Raw genomic sequence first — 20240 nt, forward strand, 5'->3', positions numbered from 1 at the left:
TCCGGGACTCGTTTGCGAGGTTCTGGACCGCTTGGAAGGGGAAGAGGAGAGGATTTCACTCCCTGCGGCTATGGTGGGACGTGGGCAAGGCCCACATCCGGCGTTTCTGTCAGGAGTACACTAGGGGGTCTACCAAGAGACGCGATTCCAAGGTCAGACAGCTCGGGAGTGAGCTGCTCGATTTGGATTCGCGTCTAAGTCAGACCGGTGGGGACCCGACCCTCTGGAGGGAATACCAGGAGAAGAAGGACGCGCTGAAGGAGCTGCAGTTACAGCAATCCCGAGGCGCGTATGTGAGGTCTCGGCTCCGGCGTGGATGAGAGCAGTGATCTGTGGGAAGGTCTAACCACGGTCGGCCCGGAGGGTGCCGAGCATCTGGACGCCCCCCTGACACTAGACGAACTGACCGTGGCCCTCCATCAGATTCAAAGGGGCAAATCCCCTGGCCTGGACGGACTGACAGCAGAGTTCCTCCACACTTTCTGGGGGACCCTGGGGGAGGACTACACCATGGTCCTGAGGGAGAGCCTGGCGACCGGGGAGATGCCCCTGTCTTGGTGGAGGGCTGTAGTGGTCCTTCTGCCCAAGAAGGGTGATCTCCGCCTACTAAAGAACTGGCGCCCGGTCTCCCTCCTCTGTACCGATTACAAGGTCTTTGCTAAGGCAATGGCCAACCGTCTGGGCCCAGTGCTGGCCCAAGTGATCCACCCTGACCAGTCTTACACAGTCCCGGGCCGGTCCATCCAGGACAATATCCATCTGGTCCGGGACCTGGTCTACCTGGCTCAGGAGACCGGTGTACCCACTGCCTTTCTCTCCCTTGACCAGGAGAAGGCTTTCGACAGGGTGGATCACGAGTATCTGGTGAGGACTCTGCGGGCGTTTGGGTTCGGACCGCACTTTGTGGCCCGGATCCGACTTCTATACACCACTGCGGAGTGCCTCATCAAGGTCAACGGATCCTTGACGGCCCCCATTCCCTTCCGCAGAGGAGTACGTCAGGGCTGCCCCATGTCAGGCCAACTGTACGCCATCTGCGTGGAGCCATTCCTTAGTCTGCTTCGGAGGAGGTTGACGGGCATGGTTCTACGCGAGCCAGATATGGAGGTGGTCCTCTCGGTCTATGCCGATGACGTGCTCCTCATGGTCACTGACCCCGCCGATCTGCAGAGGATGCGCGAGTGCCAACGAGTCTTCTCGGCCGCCTCCTCTGCAAGGATCAATTGGGGGAAATGTTCTGGACTCTTGGTGGGTCCATGGCAGGTGGACTCCCTCCCTGAGGAGATGCGGTTTTTCACGTGGAGCACCACGCACCTCCTTTACTTGGGAGTCTACCTGAGTCCCGTCGCGGAGACCTGGCTGGCGAACTGGCAGGAGCTGGAGTTGAAAGTCGTCGCCCGGCTTGGGCGCTGGTCAGGTCTCCTCAGCGTGCTTTCCTACCGGGGCAGGGTGTTGGTCATTAACCAACTCGTGGCTTCCCTGCTCTGGTACAGATTGACCACATTGGTCCCATCAGCCACTTTTGCTGGGATCATCCAGAAGAAGTTGGTGGACTTCTTCTGGGGCAACGGAAAGCACTGGGTCTCTGCAGCGGTCCTGAGTCTCCCGATTGAGGAGGGCGGGCAGTCGCTGGTGTGCATCCGCACCCAGTTGGCGTCTCTCCGCCTCAGGACTCTGCAGAGATACCTGTACTCGGAGCGTCCTCCCAGGTTGCACGTGCTGGCGACGCACTTTTTCCAACGGGGCCGCTGCCTTCAAGCAGGTACACGGATCCCGATGGTGGGCGTCAGCCGTGCTATCCTGCTGGGAATGCCCGGCTTCTACTGGGACTTGCTGAGAGTCTGGAACCTGGTTGCTGTCGACCGGGCCCCCCCTCCGCTGACGGAGGGCGGCGGCCCAGGCGTGAGAGCAGCCGGCCCTTGTCCTGCCCCGCTGGGTGTCGGAGAGGCTCAAATGTGTGGAGCACCTGCGGCTGAGCAAACCCCCGCTCAGCCGGAAGTACTCGTCGGACCGAGGCGCCGTAATCCTTCCCGGGAGCCGGTCCCACACAACATGAGTCGCATTTCCTCGACACCCTTCATCTCCCTCCGAGACGCAGGGAGGCGTGTCCTGTACGGGCTCCTCCTCCACACCCTGCACTTCCTCGCCCTGGTCCACCGTCCGGACACTAAGTGGCGGTCAGTGTTGCCTTCCGGTCGCGAGGTGACCCCGCGGTGGGGGTCCCTCTACGCAGGAATTCTGCCCCTCTCCATCGGGGACCTGGGATGGAAGATATTGCACCGAGGAGTCCCCTGCAACCTGTTCCTCGCGCGGTTCACAGACTCGCCAGCCGCCTGCCACTTTTGCGGGTTGGAAGAGTCTGTGTACCACGTGTACATGCAGTGTGTGAGGTTGCAGCCCCTGTTCCAATATCTAAAGGGGCTGCTCCTTGCTTTTTGGCTGCATTTTTCACCCACCATCCTCATCTTTGGACACCCTGTGCGTAGGGGAGAGGGTAGGGCCGAAGATGTCCTTGTTGGGTTGCTCCTGGGCCAGGCCAAGCTGGCCATCCGCGACTCACGGCGCCAGGCGGAAGAGGGCTCTTCCCGAGTCAGCTGCCTGCCCCTTTTCCGGGGTTACGTCCGTGCCCGGGTGGTGTTGGCGAGGGACTACGCGCTGTCCACGGGCACCCTGGTGGAATTCCGGGACCGCTGGGCACCGCGGGGGATTGGATGTATCCTGGATGGGGATTGTAATATAATTGTATGATAGTTTCAATAGGTATATTTGTTTGTATAATATTCTGGTGGTGGGTTCTGTTTTGGTTTTATTGTATTGTATATATTATTTTAATATTTGAATAAATATTTTTGATTAAAAAAATAAAATAAAAATAAATAAAAATAAAAAAAAAGCTCATCACCAAACTCCACCTGCTAGGCCTTAGCTCGTCGTTATGCGACTGGATCCTGGACTTCCTGCTGGAGCGACCGCAGGCAGTGAGAATGGGCCCGCACCTGTCCTCCACTATCACCCTGAGTACCGGCACACCACAGGGCTGTGTTCTGAGCCCCATGCTCTACTTCCTCTTCACACACGACTGTGTTCCTGCATTCGACACCAACACCATTGTCAAGTTTGCAGACGACACAATGGTGATCGGGCTGATCACCAACAGTGATGAAACAAAATACAGAGTGGAGGTGCAGAACCTGGCGGACTGGTGCTCTGATAACAACCTGTCCCTAAATACCACCAAGACCAAGGAGCTAATCATCAACTTCCGTAGGTCACATAACGGGGAATAAGCCCCAATCTTTATCAACGGGGACAGTGTGGAGAGAGTGTCCAGCTTCAAGTTTCTGGGCACTCACATTTCGGAGGACCTAACATGGTCCAATAACACTGCTGCGCTGGTCAAGAAGGCACAGCAACGACTGTTATACCTAAGAACACTGAAGAAGTCTGGTCTACCCCAACAGCTGCTGACGACATGCACCATAGAGAGCATCCTAACACATGGCATCCCTGTGTGGTACCTCAGCTGCACGGAGGCAGAGAGGAAAGCTCTTCAGCAGGGAGTCCATAGAGCTCAGAGGACCATCGGAACACAGCTACAAGCCTTGGAGGGCATCTACAAATCACGATGCCTCAGATAAGCCACCAGCATCCACAAAGACTCTTCACACCCCTGCAACAGTCTGTTCGAACTTCTACCATCGGGCAGACGATACAAGGCCTTCTACGCCCGCACCTCCAGACTCAGGAACAGCTTCATCCCCAGGGCCATAGAACCGGTCCTGCTGAGCCGGATGGTCACATCGCACAGTGATCCGGCACAGATCTACTTGCACTTTATTCTGTTTTAAAACTGTTACAATTTGTTTCATTGGGTTGTTTAAATTAATACTGACTAGCTAATTAAATTATTGCATCATATGGGAGGCGCATTCCCAATCTCGTGGTACCCTTGTACAATGACAATAAAGATATATTGTATTGTATTGTATTGTATTGTATGCAAACAGAGTGTATGCAAAAGTGGGTTAACATAGAACTAATGTGTTTATTCACAAAATGCTGGAGTAACTCAGCAGGTCAGGCAGCATCTCGGGAGAGAAGGAATGGGTGACGTTTCGGGTCGAGACCCTTCCAGTTATTTTCTTATAGAACTAATGTGAATGGGTGGTCTGCATGGATTTGGCATGTCAAAGGGTCTGTTTCCATCTCTAAACCAAACTGATAAACATGTCCAAATTCAACCAACCCACTCTTCCAGATAGAAGCGTTATTTCCATCGTCTTCCTTCACTTAGGGGTTGATCCATTGCATTTGCCTGCCATTCATCTACATCCCTTAATGTTGTTATCTAATAAATATCTGTTGAATTCAATCTTGAAGGTTTTAATTTCACTTTGCATTCACAGGTTAAGTGAAGAATGAGTTCCAGATTTCATTTTTTTCACTCCTGGTTGATTGGGTTCATATTTTCAATAACATGTATTCTTGTATTGGATTCCCCAGAGGATGTGTACCCTTTTAACAGGTCAGCAAATGTCAACAAAATGTTCTGAACCATAACTTGATTGCAAGTAATATTTAAGCAGATTATTTTTCTATCCAGTTGAAAATGGCTGCCTGCTGTAATCTGCGGATAAAAACAAGCTCATTAACAAATTCATGTGAAGACATATACGTTGAACAGGTGTCAGGAAGCAGTCATTATAACATTTCAGTAGACGATGCGGCGATGTGTAATTAATGTTGGTTTGCTGCTCATAACACCATGCTTCCTTGGTACACAGGAACAGGGAGTACAGTACAATTCGATTTCAAAGATGCCAGTCTGTGTTCTGAATTTTAGCCTGCAGAATGAGATAAGAAAATAGCCTTCGGGTAACGAAATAGCATATGCAGCAGTATTAAAACACTTAAACTTTTGTTCCAGAGCTTAAAAACATCCAGCATGAGAAGAGTTCACTGTTCTTTACGTTTCAGTGGTTAGAGTATCATTGTATTTTTGGTAGTAAAGAAATGGTTTACTCAATAAGGGGCTTGTGTAGTTGACAGCACAATATTTTGCCAGTTTTCAACCTATCAAACATAACCACCAACAAACTGTAGCCACCACTTACAGTTATAAAATTCTCCCTCAACTTTAATTTCCCCTTCAAATGTCTGTGGAAATCACATTATTTTGTTCTTCTTCTTTCTGTGCCATTACATCTTCAATCTGTGATGGGACAGGTGCAGCCAAAGATTGTATTCTATGTCAAAGGGAACATGCAAAATTATTTTAAAAATGACAATTTCTGGGGAAATTGGCTTTGTACAAGCAGATTGGTTACACCTTATCCACGATGGGTCCCACATCCTCACAGGCAGATTTGCTAGTGCTGTTGGAAAAGTTTTTAAACTAATTTGGTTGGGGGAATGGAACCAGAGGAGGTGTAGAGTTGAGGGTGGGCATGTCGAATACAGAAGGAAGGCAAAGTCAGTCAGCTGGCAGAGCAGGGCAGATACAGTATGAACATGGGAGGAATACAAGGCGAGATTGTGTCTATTTTAATGAAGGGGTCTGACTGATAAGACAGACGAATTTAGAGATGATCAGCCTATGGGAATATGATATTGTAGTGTAAGAAAACCTGGCTGAAAGGAAGGATCGACAATTCGACATTCCAGGGTAGAGAATTTTCAGGAATGGCAATCGAGATGCAAAGGAGGAGACAGCATTGCAATATTGATTAAAGAGTCTATTACAGTGGTAAGCAGTCAACTAGTCCCAGAAGGTTCTTCAAGTGAAGCCATGAGGAGAGAACATTGGAACAAAGAAAGAGGTGATCACTTTGCAGGGGGAATACTACAGGCTTCCTACCTGGCTGCGGGTGATACAACAGTCCTATAGACAAATCACAGATGTAAAGGCAATAGGCTTACAGTGATAGGGCATTTCACCTTTCCCAATACTAACGGCATTTACTTTAGTGTGAATGCATGGAGAGGGTGTACATTTTAAAAGTGTTTCCAAGAGAACAGGTGGAGCCACAATGTAAGTACCAGAGCAGGGCAGTACTGGGCCTGATCTTAGGGAATGTACATGGGCAATTGGTTGAAGTGTCAGTGGGAGAGCATCTTGGAGATGGGGGACCATAACTGCAAGTTATGCAACTCATTACGGAAAGAGGTAAGAATGGTCTGGAAATTAAAGTCTGGATTGGGCATGGCTGATTTTAATATCATAAAACAGTAGAAAAGATAGACAAATTACATGCAGGATTCTAGGATTCGGATCAATGAATAGAGAAAGCACATGCTGAAGAGCATAAATAACTATTTATTACAGCAAATAAAAGTTAAACACAGAAAAACTATCAACTATCAATAAAGTGGCAATACAAAATAACAGATCTCATGCCCTTCTGCGTATTCAAGTCCCCTGTCTGCTGTCTCCAACACACCTCTCTCTCTCTCTCTCTCTCTCTCTCTCTCTCTCTCTCTAAAAATGCAGCATTGAAACAGGCCCTTCGGCTGACCGAGTCTGTGCCGATCAGCGATCCCCACACATCAACACTACCCTACACACACTAGAGACAATTTTACATTGATACCAAGCCAATTAACCTACAAACCTGTACGTCATTGAAGTGTGGGAGGAAACCGCAGATCTCGAATAAAACGCATGCAGGTCACACGATCTTGCATCTTGTAAACTACACCCCGAGAACCACATCAACACCAGCCAAGATTCTTTAGCATTTTTGGAAACCATCTCCTTTAAGCGTCCTACAGTCAGGTTCAACGGACATTTATGTATTTACTTAATTCAGCTGATTGAATCAGCTCTTCTGTTACCTGCAGAATGTATCAGAAGTTAGGTTTGTAACTTATGTTACCTTGACATGAAGTTAAGTTACAACAGCTTCTTCAATGCCATACTGATCTTTATTTTTTGGCCCCGATCTTGTAGCTCTCTAAAGTCACGAGCAGTCTGGCCTCAAGTGCTTTGCAACCTCTATCCTTTCACTGACGAAAGCTAGTTTTCACTTTGTGTGGAGCCAGGAGTCAGAGTCTAAAATTCAGTATCAATTGGCGTTAAGTACATTTACAGGAAGACAGACGATTTGAACCTATTTTTAAGGCAGTCGGAACCTATTTCCCAGATGAAAGTATCAAATACTAGAGGGCATAGCTTTAAGGTGAGAGGGTATAGTTTAACAGAGATGTGCAGGGGTAAGGTTTTTTACACAGTGGGTGACAAGTGCCTGGAAGGTGCTGCTGGGGGTGATGGTGGAGGCAGTCATGATAGTGGTATTTAACTAACGTTTGGATGGACACATTGAAATGGAGGCATATGGAGCATGGCTCAGTACTTTGCACTTGTCAGAATCAAATGAATCTGTTATTCTTTGACCCATTCCAAAGTCCAGTCCATATGTTGAAGTCCAAGAAGCCCGCAGGCACGCGAGCCAACGTCCGTCTCCTCTGCCGACCACCCCTGTGTCCCGGGGGGGCTGGGGAGGGGGGAGGGGGGCAACTCATGCAGCCGACCTTGAAGGCGCTGGAGATAATACCCGAGTCTCTCTCCTTCGAGCTTCCCTACCAAGTTTGGTGTCATCTGCAAACGTACTAACCATGCCAACTATATTCCCAACCAAATCATCATTATTGATGATGAACAATATGAACAGACCATTGGTCACAAGCCTTTAGATCAGTTAAACCACCCTCTGACCTCTCCCACCAGCACAAGCAAGAAGCGTTTGCCTGATGTCACCACAAGTGTCCTCTCTTCGTGATCAATGTTTTATGTCCCTTCCTCAGACAGATCAATGATTGGGTCTGGATGGGGTTGGATAATGCACTGAAGATATTGAGTGCTTGGTCTTGGGCAGATCAGACACGAGCAGGGTTTTAATTTTACACCCTAGCAGATCTCCTTCCAATGTGTGCGTGTGTCCGATAAACTGTTTTTAAATATTTTTAAACCGCAGTTCAAAAATTAGTTTAAATCCCCAGGGTGACAAAAGACACAGCTGTTCAAGTGAATCATGTTTACCGGCTTTGATGCAAGTTATTATTGGCAACACTCTGAACCTGACAGCAGATAAATTAGCAGTTATATTCATTAATACAAGGTTAACACATGTACAACAAAAATAAAGTAGCAAGCAGGTTCCCCGGCATGTTGTTATGCTGTTCATGGTTTGGAGTGCAGCACAAATGGTTATCATGTTATTGGGCCTGCCTGTTAGTGACCAGACTGCTCAGAGGAAATAATTTTGCAGACTGCAGCTGCAGCACAACAACCTGATCAACAAGCTTTCACTCAACGTATTTTAGTTCACTAGAGAGTGTTGGATTAAACTGAAGAGGTTCTAAATATTGCTTGTTGCTGGATTAAACTGAAGAGTTTCTAAATATTGCTTCCTCTTGAAAGTCTTAGTCTACATGATGCTACCTGCTTCATGTATTACAGGGCACAGTGGTGGAGCTAGTAGAAGCACAACCTCACAGCTCCAGTGACCCCCCATCAATCCTGGCCTCTGGTGCTGTCTGTGTGGGTTTCCTCCAATGCTCCAGTTTCCTCCTACATCCCAAAGACATGCTGGTTGAGGAATTAATTAGCCACTGCGAATTGCCCTCGGTGTGCAGTTGAATCTCAATTGTGTAGGAGAATAAAATGGGATTAGTGTAAGATTACTATGAGTTAAACCTGTTTTTTAGTACGTTTGATGCTGGGGCCTCTGCCCACCCTCCCCCCTGCTCCCCAACAGACTCTCAATCCCCCTGGTCCACTTCCTCTGGCCTTTCTTTGCCGCACCTGATCATCAAGGCTGAGCAGGTGAGGTAGGAGCTGAGCAGACTCCGCCCAGGCAAAGCCACGGGTGCTGATGGTGTCAGCCCTAGGGTGCTCTAGGTGTGTGCCAACCAGTTGTGTGGAGTACTCCAGCATATCCTCATCCTGAGCCTGAGCCTGGAGAGGGTTCCTGTGATGTGGAAAACATCCTGCCTGGATCCTGTAACAAAGAGGACGTGTCCCAGCTTCTCCAATGACTACAGACCGGTGGCGCTGACTTCATACATCATGAAGTCCCTGGAGAGGCTGGTGCTCACTCACCTGTGACCCCTGGTTAAACCCTACCTGGACCCCTGCAGTTCGCTTACCAAACAAAGGTGGGGGTTGAGGACACCATCATCCACCTGCTCCATCGTTCCTATGGTCACCTGGATAAGCCGGGAAGCAATGTGAGAGTCATGTTTTTTTACTTCTCCAGTGCTTTTAACACCATCTGACCTGCACTGCTAGGGAGCAAACTGACGAAGATGCAGGTGGACGCTCCATTGGTGTCCTGGATCACCAACTACCTGACCGGCCGACCACAATATGTCAGGCTACAGAACTGTGTCTCGGACATGGTAGTGAGCAACACAGGGCCCCACAGGGGACAGTCCTCTCTCACTTCCTGTTCACCATCTACACCTCAGACTTCAGATACAACTCTGTCTCCTGCCACCTACAGACGTTTCCAGATGACTCTGCAATTGTGGGCTGCATCAGTGAGGGGAGGGAAGCTGAATACAGAGGAGTAGTCATCGACTTTGTTGAGTGGTGTGGGCTGAATCTCCTGCAGCTCAACACCGACAAGACTTATTGGTGGATTTTGGGAGGACAGGAACACCCCTGTACCCTGTCTCCATCAATGGTGTGGATGTGCAGTTTACCAAGGAGTAAAAATACCTTGGAGTGTACCTGGACAGTAAACTGGACTGGTCCAGGAACGCTGAGGCCCAGTACAAGAAGGGCAGAAGCGGCTGTACTTTTTGAGAAGGCTCCGCTCCTTCAACATCTACAGTAAGATGCTGCAGATATTCTGCCAATCGGTGGTAGCCAGTGCCATCTTCTTTGATGTCATGTGCTGGGGCAGCAGGGCGAAGGCTGCAGACACCAACAGGGTGAACAAACTCATCAGGAAGGGTGGCTCCGTCCTGGGGGCAGAGTTAGATTCATGGGAGGTGGTCTTGGAGGGGAGGATGCTCCTCAAACTGCGGAGCATCCTGGACAATACAGCTCACCCCCTCCATGACACACTGGTCAACCTGAGGAGCACCTTCAGCAACAGACTGGTTCCACCAAGATGCAGCACAGTACGCCACAGGAGATCCTTTTTTTACCTGTGGCTATCAAACTGTACAAGTCCTCCCCCTTCTGTCATGGTGTAGAGTGACTGCCCTCCCCTTCACCAATCCTTGCACATCCCCAATCCTTTCCACTTGTCCCTTTAATTTCATGTCTCATGTACCTTTTGTGTGTTTTATGAGTGTTGGCAGATCAATTTCCCTCCTGGGATAAATAAAGTTCTATTGTATCATATCGTATTGTATGAATTGGTGCTTGATGGTCAGTTTGGATTTGATGGGCACATTTCCTTGCTACATGACTCGTTCCATGACGATGCTCAAGATTTCAAGGGTGAATCGGAGTCCAATAGAAAAAGATTAAGAGTGAAGAGTGTCAAGAACATTTAATTGCCTTATGTACCAACAATGTAACAATGAAATTCTTACCAACAACAGCATAACAGACCTGTAAACACAGTACTCATAGATAACATAGAATAAACATACGCATTCAATAAATTAATAACCCCAATACTAGCGCAAACCCCCCAAAGATCTTAGTGCAACCAGAGACAGTCCATAGTTCATAGTTTGGTTCATGTTTTGTGGTGTTCAAGGGCCTGATGGGTCTTGGGAGGAACTGTCTTTCCTTCTCTTTCATAACTTTATGAGTTCAATTTTGTGATTTACAACAAAACAGATGACTAGAATAGACAATAAACAATAGACAATAGACAATAGACAATAGACAATAGACAATAGACAATAGACAATAAACAATAGACAATAGACAATAGGTGCAAGAGTAGGCCATTCAGCCCTTCGAGCCAGCACCGCCATTCAATGCGATCATGGCTGATCACTCTCAATCAGTACCCCGTTCCTGCCTTCTCCCCATACCCCCTCACTCCGCTATCCTTAAGAGCTCCATCCAGCTCTCTCTTGAAAGCATCCAACGAACTGGCCTCCACTGCCTTCTGAGGCAGAGAATTCCACACCTTCACCACTCTCTGACTGAAAAAGTTCTTCCTCATCTCCGTTCTAAATGGCCTACCCCTTATTCTTAAACTGTGGCCCCTTGCTTTATGAAACTGGCAGTTTTACTTTCTACAAATATTATCAGTACTCTTACCACCATTACAAACTGCTTAAAGTATTTTCTACTGCCAAACAATTTTACTCCCAAATCCCCAATTTACATTGTATATATGAATTACAGCAAAGCATTTGACAAGGTTGCACATAGTAGGCTGCTTTGGAAGGTTAGATCACATGGGATCCAAGGAGAGATAACTGACTAGATAGAAGGTTAGCTTCATGGAAGGAAGCAGAGGGTGATGTCTAAGGTTGTTTTTTTCAGACTGGAGGCTTGTGGCTAGTAGTGTGCCTCAGGAATCAGTGCTGAGCCCATTGATGTTTGTCATCCATATTAATGATTTGGATAAGAACATATAAGGCATGATTAGCAAGGTTGTAAGTTGCACTTATGTGGATGGTGTTGTACATAGTGGATGGTATTGCACATAGTGTAAATAGTGGATGGTGTAAATGGTGGATGGTATTGTACATAGTGTAAATAGTTGTCTAAAATAGCAGCAGAATCTTGATCGGTTGGGCAGGTGGGCTGAAGAATGGTTGATGGAATTTAATACAGAGACGTGCGAGGTGGTGCCTTTTGGCAGGACCTACACTGTGAAGGGCAGGACCTACACTGTGAAGGGCAGGACCTACACTAAGGGCAGGACCTACACTAAGGGCAGGACCTACACTAAGGGCAGGACCTACAATGTGAAGGGCAGGATCTACCCTGTGAAGGGCAGGACCTACACCTGGGCATTGCTGTGGAGCAGTGGAATCTAGGAGTAGAGGTACATATTTCCTTGAAAGTGGCATCACGGGTGGTCAAGAAGGCTTTCGGCACATTGGCCTTCATCAGTCTGAGTACTGAGTATAGAAGTTGGGAGGTCATGTTGCAGTTGTAGAAGACATTGGTGAGGCCACATTTAGAGTATTGTGTTCAGTTTTGATCACCCTGTTACAGGAAAGAAGCCAAGCTGGAAAGGTTGCATAGAAGATTTACAAGGATGTTGCCAGGACTCGAGGGCTTGAGCTATGGGGAGAGGTTGTACAGATCTTTATTCCTTGGAGCGCAGGGGGAAGAGGAGTGATCTTACCGAGGTGTTCACGATCATGAGAGGAATAGATTTTGTAGACGCACGTAGTCTTTCGTCCAGAGTAGGAGAATTGAGAGCAAGAGGACATAGGCTTAAGGTAAGGGGGAAAAGATTAAATAGGAACCTGAGAGGTAACTTTTTTTTTACACAAAGTGTGGTGGGTATATGAAATGAGCTGACAGATGAGGTCATTGAGGCAGGTACTATTGTTACGTTTTAGAGACCTTTGACAGGTACATGGGTTGGATAGGTTTAGAGTGTGATGGGCCGTGCATGGGCAGTGTAGATGTGACCAGTTGGCCGGCGTGGGCTAGTTCGGCTGAAGGGCCCGTTTCCTTGCTGCATGACTCTATGACTTAGTTGCTAGTTGCCGTTGGAGACCGTTTCCCCTAGATAGTCAGTTTGGGCTGAACACGTCTCCTTAATTGATTGACCAGATTGCCTGCTCCCTGACTGCAGCCCGTCAGTCAGAGACTGTCGGTACAACAACACCAATCCCAGCCATCCCAACATACTTCCTGTTCTTTATCTTCAATTTTCTGCAGCAATTGTATTCGGCCTCATAATGTCTGATAGTCCAACACCATCATTGGGCCTAGCAGTAATGCTACTATGTTACAGCACCACAGAACTGGGTTCAATCCTGATTACGGGTGCTGTCTGTATGGTGTTTGGAAGTTTCTCCTCGTGACCTGCGTGGGTTTTCTCCAAGATCTTCAGTTTTCTCCAACACTCCAACAAGGGGGCGTGGCTGTGTTCTGCAGCTGCGGCTCACCGGCAGTCTCTCTGTCTTTTTTTTGTTTTTTTGTCTATTGTCATCGTTTAATGTACGTTTTGTTTTATTTTTAACTCTGTGTATGTGGCGGGGTGGTGGGGGGGTTGGGGGAAACCTTTTTTCGAATCTCCTCCTCAACGGAGATGCGACCTTTACCGTGTCGTATCTCCGTTCGCGCTACGGCCTAACATCGTGGAGTCGGCGGCCTCCAGCTGGGATCGACCTTGAAAACTCCGGTCGCAGGGCCTGGACTTACCATCTCGGAGGCTTCGGCCGTGGGCCCTGCAGACCGCAACATCGGGAGCTTGCAGGTCCCTGGCTGGCGACCGGCTTTTGGGAGCTCCAGCCGTAGCAGCTTCGACCGCCCCGAAGTGCGAGGTATGATCGACCCGCTCGCAGGCCCTTCATCGCCCTGCGTGGCCTGGCCGCGGCACTTTCCATCGCCCGGTGGGGGCTCAGGACTTTCATCGGCCTGCTTGGCTCGGCCCTGGGACTTACCATCGCCTGGTGGGGGCTCAGGACCTTCATCGGCCTGCTTGGCTCGGCCCTGGGACTTTCCATCGCCCGGTGGGGGCTTCAAAAAAGTTGGGAGCCTCGATCACCTCGTGGCACCAAGGGAGAAGAAATCAGGAGGAGATAAGACTTTGCCTTCCATCACAGTGAGGGTGTGCCTAGAGCAATCACTGTGATGGCTGTTTGTGTAAAAATTGTGTATCTGTGTGTCCTGTGCTTTTTGCTGTCTACTGCCGGACCCTGACGTGAGAGGACGCTGGCGTTGTTTATTCACCGCTTCTCCGTTAGGATAGTTTGTCTGTTTGTTTTTATGTTTGATTGTTTATGTAAAGCGCTTTGAGCATCTGGAAAGGCGCTATATAAAATAAATGCTTATTATTATTATTATTACTCCAAAGACGTACAGGTTTGTAAGTTAATTGGCTTGGTAAATATGTTAAATTGTCCCTGGTGTGTGTAGGTTAGTGTCAATGTGCGGGGATCGCTGGTCAGTGGTGGGCCGAAGGGCCTGTTTCTGTGTTGTATCTCTAAACTAGACTAAACTAAAGAAGTGTTACTTCTAGTTATCTTGTCATTTCAGCATCCATATTAGCTCTGATAAGAAAATTCATGGGACCACCTTGGTCAGCACACGTTACCCTGGTACAGACCAAATTATCCTCCAAGTAGATTGCATAGTATTTCTCAACTTTCCTTTTTATCTAAAATGTTTTTTTTAATTTCACCTTTCATATCTTGGAGGATAATGTCACTGTTCCTCCCCAAATAATTTTTTGCTGTTTTCAACTTTACGCACTTCAAATGTATTACCTGATTCGTACATTCTGCCTTTCAGCCTAGAGGGAATCTGAATTATACGACTTTATTTTAAACTGACCCTATTTACAGATTAGCAGCAAGTCAAGTTATTGGCATTCATTATTTCTCATAAGGCGTACAACCTCAGGAGTTGCAACATGATTGGAGGTAGAAATAAAGCATAAAGTGCTGGAGTAACTCAACTGGTCAGGCAGCATCTGCGGAGAAAATGGATAGGGGTTGGGGCCCTTCTTCAAACCCGCTGAGTTACATTGGCACTTTGTGTTTGGGCAGGATTCCAGCATTCAGCGTTCCTTGTGTCTCCAGAGGTACAAATAATTTCAATATCAGAATTACAACAGAAATGCATTGTAATTAAATCAGCCCTATTGATAGCATTTGGAAGAAGGATCTCGGCCAATGGCTAATTTATTTATTCACTTTCCCAATTTCAGTTAAACAATGAAAATCATACATGCAGATAAAACCTCACAATGCCTCACCATGAATGTGGAAAGTACGGATTCTTCAGTGCTCCTTATCTAAACTGAGAACAATTATTGCAAAATAATTCAGCTCAGTTTAGTTTATTGTCACATCGGGATCAAGGAAAGAGTGTTCCATCGCGGCCCTGTTTCCACCAATCCTTCCACCACCAAGCACAAGAAGCACAATTGTACGCAGATGCTGAGAAGTGTGTTCTGCTCTGGCTGGACAATTTCTAATCTTGTGATGTGGACTCGATAAGAAGAGATTGTCACATCACCAGTCAGCAGAAAGACAATACATGATTACAATCGAGCCAGTTACAGATTTATGGTAACGGACAAACGTTTAGTGCAACGTAAAGTTTGCAAAGTCCGATCAAAGATAGTCCGAGGGCTACCAATGAGGTAGATAGTAGCTCAGGACTGCTCTCTGGTTGTGGTAGGATGGTTCAGTTGCCTGATAACAGCTGGGAAGAAACTGTCCCTAAATCTGAAGTATTCCCCTTAAAGTAACAGTCTCAGTCAAAAATCAATGCAGCTTTTTATTCCTAAATTTGATTTGTTTCCAAAGGTATTCTATTGTTTTAGTTCAATCTTGATTATCCCAACATCAATTTCCCCATGGGGAATGTCCAGAGGATTATCCGGTAGTGATGTGCTTTTATTATTAAATAACTATGCATGTCTGAGATCTACCCTTTCGTACAGATTCACTGTGTAATTACAGATTCTTTTTGCCCTTATTGAAAAGGGCTGTATTTGCACATTCACCTGTTCGTCAAAAATTGTGCTACTTATTTTATCCATTATAGGAGGGAATTTTGTGTTATACCTGTACCCTGAATCTGGCTTTACTTGGGGCCCTGCTCAGATTGGAACAAACAAAAGAAACATCTTATATCAGCAGTACGTCTTGAACAAGGTGGTTTATTGAAGGCCTTAACAGTGCACACTGTTTAAAAAAAACACTCTGAGAGAACCCAAAGTGTTTCAAAGAACCACAGCACCCACAACATTTTTATATTCTCTCAACACAATGGTAACTTTGGATTCTGCATTTTTGAATTAAGTCAACATTGATCAATGTCTCTGTAACCTTTCATCATTGTCTTTCCCCAGAGTTATCTTTATCTTTTTTGTTCCCTGTTACTTACAAAGCCACTCTTGCTATTGAGGGCGTGCAGCGTAGGTTCACTAGGTTAATTCCCGGAATGGCGGGACTGTCGTATGTTGAAAGGCTGGAGCAATTAGGCTTGTATACACTGGAATTTAGAAGGATGAGGGGGGATCTTATTGAAACATATAAGATAATTAGGGGATTGGACACATTAGAGGCAGGAAACATGTTCCCAATGTTGGGGGAGTCCAGAACAAGGGGCCACAGTTTAAGAATAAGGGGTAGGCCATTTAGAACGGAGATGAGGAAGAACTTTTTCAGTCAGAGAGTGGTGAAGGTGTGGAATTCTCTGCCTCAGAAGGCAGTGGAGGCCAGTTCGTTGGATGCTTTTAAGAGAGAGCTGGATAGAGCTCTTAAGGATAGCGGAGTGAGGGGGTATGGGGAGAAGGCAGGAACGGGGTACTGATTGAGAGTGATCAGCCATGATCGCATTGAATGGCGGTGCTGGCTCGAAGGGCTGAATGGCCTACTCCTGCACCTATTGTCTATTCTCTATTGTCTATTGTCGTCCCATTTGTATAATAAATGGGCACCATAAATCCAATATCTCTGATCAGCTTTATTACCTTCAGCTTAGTTTACAACCCAAATGTTTATTTTCAGTCTGAAGAAGGGTCTCGACCCGAAACGTCACCCATTCCTTCTCTCCCGAGATGCTGCCTGACCTGCTGAGTTACTCCAGCATTTTGTGAATAAATCGATTTGTACCAGCATCTGCAGTTATTTTCTTATACTGTTTATTTTAACTAACTAGCTGTGCTGTGGTACCTAAAGAATGATTGGATTAACATATGATGATCGTTTGACCCCACAGGGCCTGTACTCACCGGAGTTTAGATGAGGGGGACCTCATTGAAACTTACCGAATAGTGAAAGGCCTGGATAGAGTGGATGTGGAAAGGATGTTTCCACTAGTGACAGAATCAAGTACCAGAGGACACAAACTAAGAATAGTAGTATCTTTAGAAAGGAGACAAGAAGGAATTTCTTTAGTCAGAGGGAGTGATTCTGTGGACTTCGTTGCCACAGAAGATTGTGCAGGCCAAGTCATTAGGTATTTTTAAGGTGCAGATTGACCGATACTTGATACTGGGGAGAAGGCATGTTAATGGAGTTGAGAGGGAAAGATAGATCAGCCATGATTGACTGGCAGAGTAAACTTGAATGGCCAAACGGCCTAATTCTACTCCTACAACTTATGAACATAACACCATGATAAATCTATTTATTGCCTCACTAACATCCTTAGGTCCCTATGTTGGCCATTTTGCCCATCATGCTCCCCCGGATATCTAAACTCTAGGGTTAAACAGATGAAAAACTACTCATCTTCCTTATAATTTTCAAAATTCCTAACAACATCCATGCTTTCATTGAAGTTTAAACAATTGGACTACAAACATTGGAGTTTGTACGTTCTCCCCGTGACCTGCGTGGGTTTTGTCCGATATTTTCGGTTTCCCCCCACACTCCAAAGATGTACAGGTCTGTAGGTTAATTGGCTTGGTATAAATGTAAAATTGTCCCTAGTGTGTGTAGGGTTGTGTTAATGTGCAGGGATCACTGGTCGGCTGGACTTGGTGGGTCAAAGGGCCTGTTTCCTCTAAACTAAACTAAACTAAACTAAACTTTCAATTTGTAGTGTTCAAATGTCTCCAAGAGCAACTTCATATTAACTGCTCTCCATGCATGAAACGCATCTTTCAGTTAGGCCAAGGATAATGGCCTTGGACCACATCTGGTGGTGGCCCCTCTACTTCCTTCAATCACTTCTTCCCACCAATTTTACACATCCCACAAATTACCATTCAGACAGAAATGCATTAATAAGTTGGTAATCATTGATCTGTATGTTCAACATTTCATATTGTAATTACTGTTCAATCTCATTCACAAGCCAGGGAGGAACCTCCTTGCCCATTACAAGATGAAAGGTTTCAAGGTCAGTTTATTGGCACGTGTACCAATTAAGGTACAGTGAAATTTGAGTTACCATACAGCCATACTAAGTGAAAAGCAACAAGACACACAGCCACATAAAATGAATGAATGAATGAATGAATAAGTTTATTGGCCAAGTATGCACATACAAGGAATGTGCCTTGGTGCTCCGCTCACAAATGACAACATAAACATACAGTTAACAATTAAGAATAAAGCATAAACACATCAAAACAATAAGGATACACCATTACAGTCTAAACATGTGAGTGAAAATAAACCAGAGCAAAAAAGAGACTACAGACTTTGGTTATTGAGTGGAGCTATCACTCGTGGAAAAAAAGCTGTTTATATGTCTGGCTGTGGCTGCTTTGACAGTCCGGAGTCGCCTTCCAGAGGGAAGTGCTTTGAAGAGTTTGTGGCCAGGGTGAGAGGAGTCAGAGATGATCTTGCCCGCTCACTTCCTGGCCCTTGCAGTGTACAGTTCGTCAATGGGGGGAAGGTTGCAGCCAACAACCTTCTCAGCTGTGCGAACGATCCGTTGCAGCCTCCGGATGTCGTGCTTGGTGGCTGAGCCAAACCAGACCATGATGGAGAAGGTGACGACGGACTCAATGATAGCAGTATAGAATTGGAAAATAAAAGTTAACATAAACATCCAAATTCCTCATTCCCCACATTCCTCACCCCCACTCTCCCCCACCCCCTCTCCCACTACCACCCCACCCCCTCCCCCACTCTCCCCCACCCCCTCCCCCAATCCCACCCACCCCCTCCACCCCACCCCCTCTCTCCCCCCACCCCCACTCTCCCCCCCACCCCCACTCTCCCCCCACACACACTCCTCCCACACCACTCTCCCCACGACACCCCTCCCCCACTCTCTCCTCCCCCCTCTCCCCTAGACCCCCCCTCCCCCTCCTCCCCACCCCTGCTCCCCCCCCTACCCCCATGCCCCCTCCACCCACTCGGCCCCCCACGCCCACTCCCCACCGTGGACCCGTTGGCGGCGAAAGCCACTTTACCAGTGCCCGTGCGTGCAGCGCTGACTGCCGGCGTGCGGTGGTTGGGGCCCAGCAGAGCTGGGACTACTCGAGGTGGGCAGCGCGGCAGCGGGAGGTACGCACAAGATGGCGGAGCGTGAGGAGGAGAAGAAGGGGAGCAGCCGCCATTTTTCCGGAGGCCGTCAGTGGAAGCGGCCACTGAAGGAGGAGGAGGAGTAGCTGCCCGCTGGGGCTTGTGTTGTGGTGACGGTGCGGGGCGCTGGGCCTGGGCGGGTGCGGGGACTCGTGGACGCCATGGGCTGAAGGGACAGAAGGGAAGGATCAGTGGACGGGGTGAATAACCATCTCCCTCCTGCTCGGAGTCTCCCCTGGGTGCAGGCGAAGGGAGAGGGGAGAGGGGGGAGGGGAGAGGGGCGAGGGGAGAGGGGAGAGGGGAGAGGGGAGAGGGGAGAGGGGAGAGGGGAGAGGGGAGAGGGGAGAGGGGAGAGGGGAGAGGGGAGAGGGAAAAGGGAGCCACTGACCCCGGGCGGCCCTGCTGCCGGCGGCCATCTTGTTTGGGTGAGTGGGGAGGGAAGCGCAATTAAAGTCGTCCGTGCCCCATTGTGACATCACACGCTGAGTACCTTAAGAAGTACTCCACCCCCATTCCCCCCTCCCCCCCACTCCCCACCCCCTCCCCTCACCCCGCTCCTCGCCACCTCCCTCCCTTCCCCCCACCCCCACTCTCCCCCACCCCCACCCCACTCTCCCCCCCCACCCCCAATCTTCCCTCCTCCCCACCCCCACTCTCCCCTCCTCCCCACCATCACTGTCCCTTTCCCCCCCACCCCCAATCTTTGCTAAAAAGGACAGTATCATTTAAGCTCACAAAACATGTGCAGATGCAAAATTTTAACAAGAAAGTCAATAAGGGGTTTACCATTTTCAACGATAAACAGAGCAATGAGTGATACTCAACTCAATAACAGAATCTTTTTGGAGATGTATTTACACATAAAGAAACCCCAAGTAAATATTCAGGAACAGTGGGTGGGGCAGTAGTGCAGCTGGTAGACCTGGTGCCTTCCAGCACCAGAGAACTGGGTACAATCCTGACCTCGGGTGCTGTCTATGTGGAGTTTGCACATTCTCCTTGCCCCCGCGTGGGTTTCCTCCCAGTGTTCAGGTTTCCTCCCATCTCCCAAAGACATGCAGGTTTGTAAGTTAATTGGTCTCTGTGAATTGCCCCTAGTGTGTAAAATAACATGGAATTAGTGAAGGTGATCAATG

Source organism: Rhinoraja longicauda, chromosome 29 (genome assembly GCF_053455715.1).
Source record: "Rhinoraja longicauda isolate Sanriku21f chromosome 29, sRhiLon1.1, whole genome shotgun sequence".
Lineage (NCBI taxonomy): Eukaryota > Metazoa > Chordata > Chondrichthyes > Rajiformes > Arhynchobatidae > Rhinoraja > Rhinoraja longicauda.